Below are 7,106 nucleotides of genomic sequence, written 5' to 3'. Positions count from 1 at the left end.
AGTTTGCAGTGAGCTGAGATCTGGCCACTGCACTCCAGCCTGGGCGACAGAGCAAGACTCCGTCTCAAAAAAAAAAAAAAAAACAAAAAAAACAACTCCTTTGAAGCTAGAAATCCTATCTCATTCAGTATGAAAGGCCTAGCAGTATCTAGACAATTAAGAAATGTATGGATTTCACAAAATCGCCAATAATTGAACTTGTATGTTAATAATCAACAACTAGAGCTTCTCACTCTTCTGTTACCTAAAATGTCTACTGGAGGACTTCAGAACAGGGTATGTGCCCTGTGAAGAAACCGCATGAGAGGCATAGTTCAGATGACTTTATCACCAGGAATGAGGAAGTGGTCCCTCCCCAATTTCACCTCCAAACCCTTCCTTCTCTCTCACATCCTCGGAACATTATTACACATATGCTGTATATGCCTGGCGTCCTTAACTCCACCACAACAGGACGTGCAGTGAGAGTGAAGGAGAGGCACGGTAACACCCGTCTTACACTTTTGGGTTTAATTTCCGCTTGTTTCTCCTCCAAACTATGGATAGGTATAGTTGCACAACGTTTTCACACCAAAGGCATTCCTCAAAATTTAAATTGTTAAAAAGTTGGCTTAACAGTAGTGGTTGCTGGCCGGGTGCGGTGGCTCATGCCTGTAATTCCAGTACTTTGGGAGGCTGAGGCAGGTGGATCACCTGAGGTCAGGAGTTCGAGACCAGCCTGGCCAACATGGTTGGCCCTGTCTCTACTAAAAATACAAAAAAAGTTAGCCAAACCTGGTGATGGGCACCCGCAATCCCAGCTACTCAGGAGGCTGAGGCAGGAAGATAGCTTGAACCCAGGAGGCGGGCGCTGTAGTGAGCCGAGATGGCACCACTGCACTCCAGTCTGGGCACCAGTGAGACTGTCTTATTAAAATAAAAAAAGTAGGGGTTGCTGGGAAGGAAAGGCCACAAGTTGGCAGACCTATTTACTCCTTATCAGCGGCCCAATACACAGTTTGAAATGTCTCTAGAATTACTAAAACCTGAAACTATTCTCTACAAAGCAACTTACATGAGCATTTGAAAATTAAATGCTACTTCTCTGCTTCCAATCCTCATTGCAATTAGAATCAATTCCCAACTTCTAACCATGGCCCACAAATACCAGGCCATCCCTGATCTGCCTACCACTCTGACCTTTTCTGCCAACAGCCCCCAACAACCCGTCCTGAGGCTCCAGTCACATCCCTTCTGCTCCTGGAGTTCCTGCCCGCCTTGGCCCCTTTATTCTAGCAACGCCCATCCCCCCATCTCTGAATATATGACTCATCTTTGTCATTCTGATCTGAGCTCAAATGTTAGTTCCACAGAGAAACCTTCAAGACCACCCTAAGGTAGTACCCATGCCTTAAAAGTCATTCTCACAGCTACTGCTTTATTAAGTTATTTGAAATTATCTTCATTTAGTGAACACTCTACTGAAGCCAGCACAGGGCCAGCTGACACACTGTAAACACTGAGATTTCTGAACAAATGAATGAAATTAAAGCGTAGACCTCCAAATGTCACTCTTAGCCATTCAGATACTACAAAAGATCTCAATTTTATACAAATGAAGTAGAAAACACAGTTCATCAGAAATTAAGAAACAATTCAACTAGTATTTATTGGTACCCAATCACAGGCCTGCCTGTGATATAGGAATACAATAGTTCAAGAATTCCACAAATTTAAATTGAATTGTGTTGAAAAGAAACCATGTTATATATGCTAGCCTGTAAAGGAGAATTTAACTCAAAATATAGCAGAACTACTTCAGGTAACAAAAACAGCAAGGGGAAAACTCCTCTCTTACGTTACTGAAACTGAAAAATTAGGAGTAAAAAAATTGTTATTTACACTGAATGCTACTGCTTAAAGAAATGAAACTTAATTAGAAAGAAAGAAGACAAAAAACTTCTTAAGAGCTTTTGCAGGGTACTTCTAAGGACTCTGGTGGGCTTTTTATACCCTTATGTGGGTAGGATAAGGGTTTGTGGGGTTTTTGTTTTGCTTACAAATGGAAAGGAAAGAAAGCAGATCATTTTCTCCCTAAAGATATGGGCAAGAGTTACAAAGAAAAAAGGAAATAATAGAATTTAAAAGACTTTTGCAACATTTTGTGTAGTAGAACTGGACTAAAAACAGTGAAAGAGGAGCTAAGTATGATACATGAGATAAGCTCCCTAAGCACTGGGCAACCGGGAGCCCCTGGATCAGACAGTCCTCTGAACTGGCACTGGTCAAGTCTCAACAACCTGACTTGCGGGAGTGAAGGGATGGGGAGAAGAGTCTCAGGAGTTTCCCGTGAAATTTAGGAAGCCACATTTGAACAGAAAAGAAAGTTACACACATTAAGCAAGACAGCATGAGATCAAGTGCAAACATGTAGTGAGAGAAGAGCTCCTCATTTGTATCACAATGGGCATATACTATTTGACAGGCTAAATTAACATTTCGGTTGAAAACTAAGTAATCATTCTGGTAACAGACAATGTAGTCTAACCAAAATCACATCGCAGGTTGACAGCCAACTGTTGTTTTCATGAATAGTAAATTGGGATACCAGAATTTAAAACTTATTTCTCCAGGGTGAAAACTGGATTCTCAATCACACTGGCCCTGGGAGAAAGGTATTGTTCATTAGCAGAAGTGGCACTGAAGAAAAATGACGTTTCCCTTGGGTCTCTCCTCCCTGGGGCTCTCCCGCTAGGGTGAGGTCATTAATTATTTAAATAATCCAGAAGGGATAGGAAGGTTATGTTTGCTAACATGCTGTTTTCTGCCATTTCCATTGAAAGTGCTATTATTAGATAATTAGTGTTGAAATCTTGACAAGTCAGCATTAAATGCTAATGAATCTTCATAAATAAACCCCATCACTCATTTTCAAGTGTTCTCAGTTCTAGTTATAATTTCTGGCTTTAAGGAGTGTCTTCTGGAGACGTAGTTCGCATCTTTTGGTTAGGATTTTCATGTAGTCTGCTTGCAGCCATAAAAAGGCATTTGTGATCTCTACTGTGATCGTCTTTAACATTTTTCTCTCAATAATTTCATATATTTACTTTGGCTTTTGTCCTTAGCAAATTCAGGTCTGGAAACACTGTTCTTTGCTGAAGATAATCTCACACTCCAGATCAACTCTTTGGAAAAATGTTACATGAAAACTACATAGGAGTGATCCCAAATAAATGGAAAAGTAGCCCATACTCAGACATGTGTTTATCCTCAAACACAAACCACTCATTTAATGACATAAATTACTACAAATGCTTTAAAAGGCAGTATCTCAATTCCCACAATTAACTGTCAAATATTCTTCCTCCAAACCAAAACCCACCTTAATTTTTAAAAATAAAAATTATTTAAAAAAATTATTCTGAGCGTTTATCGGGGAATAGCATCATATTTTTTTTTTTCCAATGATAAAATGGTACAGTGAATTTTTCACCTGGTATTTTCACTACAGAAGCTGTATGTACTTTCAGGGGTGTTGACTCAACCTTATACCTCGTGATTATTGCAAAACAGGCACTGTTTACAGAATTATTTTAAGTTTTCAGATTAATATTGACTTTGTTATCATGATTATTCTCCTAAAAAATAACTTTTTAGCCAGGTGTGGTGGCTCATGCCTGTAATCCCAACACTTTGGGAGGCTGAGGCGGGTGGACTGTTTGACCCCAAGAGTTTGAGACCAGTCTGAACAACATGGTAAAACCGTATCTCTACAAAAAAATGTAAAAATTAGCTGAGTGTGGTGAAGTCTCAGTTACTCAAGAAGGTGATGTAGGAGGATCGCTTGAGTCCAAGGGTTGAGGCTGTGTGCGTGAGGGTGCCACTGCCCTCCAGCCACGGTCTGTCCCCCCTCCCACCGACTCCCTACAAGCCCAGCATTTTCCCAAACAGTTTATACATTGCTTGTTCATTGGGATATGATGGGGAAGACCAGATTTTCAATCTATTAACTAGTCTATCAAGGCATTCTGCAGAAAGGGGAGTCCATTAGAACCAATGTAATGTATCTAGGACACAACCCATTCTAGGGCTGCTTTCATCACCTCAAATTCATAACATAACTTTAAGGGGCTTTGATGACCATGGACACAAGCTAACAGCTTAGCCTGAAAGCCCACTGGCCTTTGCACCAGTAATCCTCTCCATGCCACTTCAGCAATCCAGCTCCTGAGCATACCAAGAAGTGCCTGGTCACCACCCAGACTGCTGTTCCTCTGGCACCTGCCCTTCTTCCCACCTATCAATCAATACACAGGACCATGTATTCCCCAGTGGTCTCCCTTTCTGATTCTCATCATCTAATCCAAACCATCTCTACAAGCAATGTTTTCAAATCAGTGGTGTGGCCTAACTAGTCATGAAGTTAATACACTGTGCCATGACCCACACTATTTTTTTAAGAAATAGGAATGCCAGCATGGACTACAAACAAGAAAGGTGTTATGAACCTTCTATCTCAGTTATACACACATTTATTACTGGGTCACAGTGTAAAATGTGTTTCTTACTAAGGTGGCTGCAGACAAAAATGTTAGAAATATACTAAACTATGACCTTGAATCTCCAATCTCCACCAGGTTTCTTTCTTCCCTATACAGTATAAGCCCCAAGACAAATCGTCCACTGCGCTGTTCTAAGAAGTCTCCAATTTCCCTTCTATAGGGCCCTTTAACGAACCTGATTTTTTATTTTTTTTGAGATGGAGTCTCGCTCTGTCACCGAGGCTGGAGTGCAGTGGCGCAATCTTGGCTTACTGCAAGCTCCGCCTCCCAGGTTCACACCATTCCCCTGCCTCAGCCTCCCAAGTAGCTGAGACTACAGGCACCCGCCACCACACCCAGCTAATTTTTTTTTTTTTTGTATTTTTAGTAGAGACGGGGTTTCACCGTGTTAGCCAGGATGGTCTTGATCTCCTGGCCTCATGATCTGCCCGCCTCAGCCTCCCAAAGTGCTGGGATTACAGGCATGAGCCACGACACCCGGCCACAAACCTCTATGATCTTAATCTAATCAATTGCCTTTGTAAGCCTGTTGAGCTCAGCTACAGAAAATTCCAAAACCATGTGGGTTGGTGACCCTTAGCAAGCTAAGGTCTATCCCTCCACATCCCATTGCTTTAGAATCCCGAGTGGCTTCTTCCTTGCCTCCAACAGTAGTAATTCTTTCTCAAAGTGTGGGCCCAGCAGCTTACTACTACATGGTAACCTGTAAGAAATTATTGAGCCCCACTCAAACCTACTGGATGGGCAACTCCAGAATGGAAGTATGAACAAGCCCCCTAGGTGATTCAGTTGTGCAGTTCTGTTGTTTAGGAGCCACTCCCCTCATGCAACAAGTTCATCTATTATCACCTATCGTCTCCAGGGTGTTCCCTAATCCTCCAGCTCCTACCAGCAACTCAGTTCATAATCACTTAAAGGACACCTACTATGGGCCAGGCACTGAGGATATGCTATGACTTCTGAGCTATGAGGAAAGCACTCTCAATGTCCCAATTGCTGCTATCCTCTACTCACCCAGTGTCCTAGCCTTGGTGCATACGCATCAAACATAGTGACTGGAGCCCCTGAGCTGGGCACGTAGCCCTGTCTGCCTTACACAGTCTGACGTTTTCACTGGAGGAAGAGTTAGCCACCCTCCCCTTCCACAAAAGTTGTTCTATCCCCTTGTTCTCTAGATCCCACACTCCCTCCTCGTCTCCTCTGAACCTTCCTCCTTATAAACACATTTTTGGTTTACCTCATTCCATGTGGCTTGTTATAATGGTATCTCTGAAATATTTAAATAGATTTAAAAATCCACGGGGGCATATTGATTAGGCTCCCTTTTGCTCTCAGCGTTACAGGGAACTCTTGCTGGATGCTGCAGTCGTCGGGTGCCACACACTCGACCGTGAAGATGAATGCACCTTACAGAAAACGATCTCAGCCACTTACAGCTCCATTTTACTCACCCTAAATTAAATGTGCCTATGGGGATACACCTGTGCGCCCTGTAGAACTCTAATAACACCCCTGACAAAAGGTGTGTAGGTCCTAGCTTGAGGAGCCTTCAAGGAAAAGGTCAGGTAAATAGAGGTTCAAGTACTGGAGGTAATTAAGGAAGAGAAGCAGCTCTCCAACTTTAGGAGAAACATCAATGAAAGAAATCAAACATCAATGAAACCTGCAGAATAGAACTCAGTGAATACCACTGAATTGAATGGATACAGTAATTGTAATCTCAGCAATTTTGGAGGCTGGGCTGAGGCTGGCAGATTGCTTGGGCCTAGGAATTCAAGACCAGCCTGGGCAACACAGTGAGACCCCCCATCTCTATAAAAAAAAAAAAAAGAAAAAATTAGCAGGGCATGGTAGTGCACGCCTATGCTCCCAGGTACTTGGGAGGACCACCTGAGACCAGGAGGTCGAGGCTGCACTCCAGGCTGGGTGACAGAGTGAGACCCTCTCTTAAAAAGATACAATTGAAAAGCTACTGGCCAGAGGCAAGAGGCAAGCTGTGACTTCTGGATGTCTACCTCCCTACTGACTAAATGATGACATTCCCGCAGAACAGCTATTAGGTTTCTTCCCTCCAGCTTGGTTATACATTTACTTAAACCTCTACCTAGTTTCATCAGTTACAAACAGAATCCCTTTTGTAGAACAAGAAGATTAACTCTCCAATTGTCCCTTCTCTCAGTTCTACCTCCTAACAGCTGTATTTTTACAGTTCCAAGCATGGCAATATTCCATTCCATTCCATTCTGAATCCCAAGTTTTCAAAGCTCTGACTACAGATTAATTCATTCATTTACTCAAGTATCTATCTGTTAAACAGCTACTAAGTACGAGGCACAATTCTAAGCATGGGAATACATTGGTGAATAGACAGAAACCCCTTCCTCAGTATATAAATTCTAATGGGGAGAAACATATTAAAAATAAACACAATAGGCCAGACACAGTGGCTCACGTCTATAATCCTAGCACTTTGGGAGGCCAAGGTGGGCGGATTGCCTGAGCTCAGGAGTTTGAGGCCAGCTGGCGAAACCCCGTCTCTACTAAAAATACAAAAAATTAGCTGGG

General features: G+C 42.4%; 1 protein-coding gene across 1 annotated transcript in view; it reads right to left on the bottom strand.

Annotated features, from left to right (window-relative positions):
• The window catches only part of RHEB (Ras homolog enriched in brain), a 52,120-nt gene that overhangs the window by 24,751 nt on the left and 20,263 nt on the right, over positions 1-7,106 (bottom strand). The window lies entirely within an intron of this gene.

The sequence above is a fragment of the Mandrillus leucophaeus genome, unplaced genomic scaffold (genome assembly GCF_000951045.1).
Source record: "Mandrillus leucophaeus isolate KB7577 unplaced genomic scaffold, Mleu.le_1.0 Scaffold266, whole genome shotgun sequence".
NCBI classification, from domain to species: domain Eukaryota; kingdom Metazoa; phylum Chordata; class Mammalia; order Primates; family Cercopithecidae; genus Mandrillus; species Mandrillus leucophaeus.
This window is presented reverse-complemented; position numbering and strand designations above follow the sequence as displayed.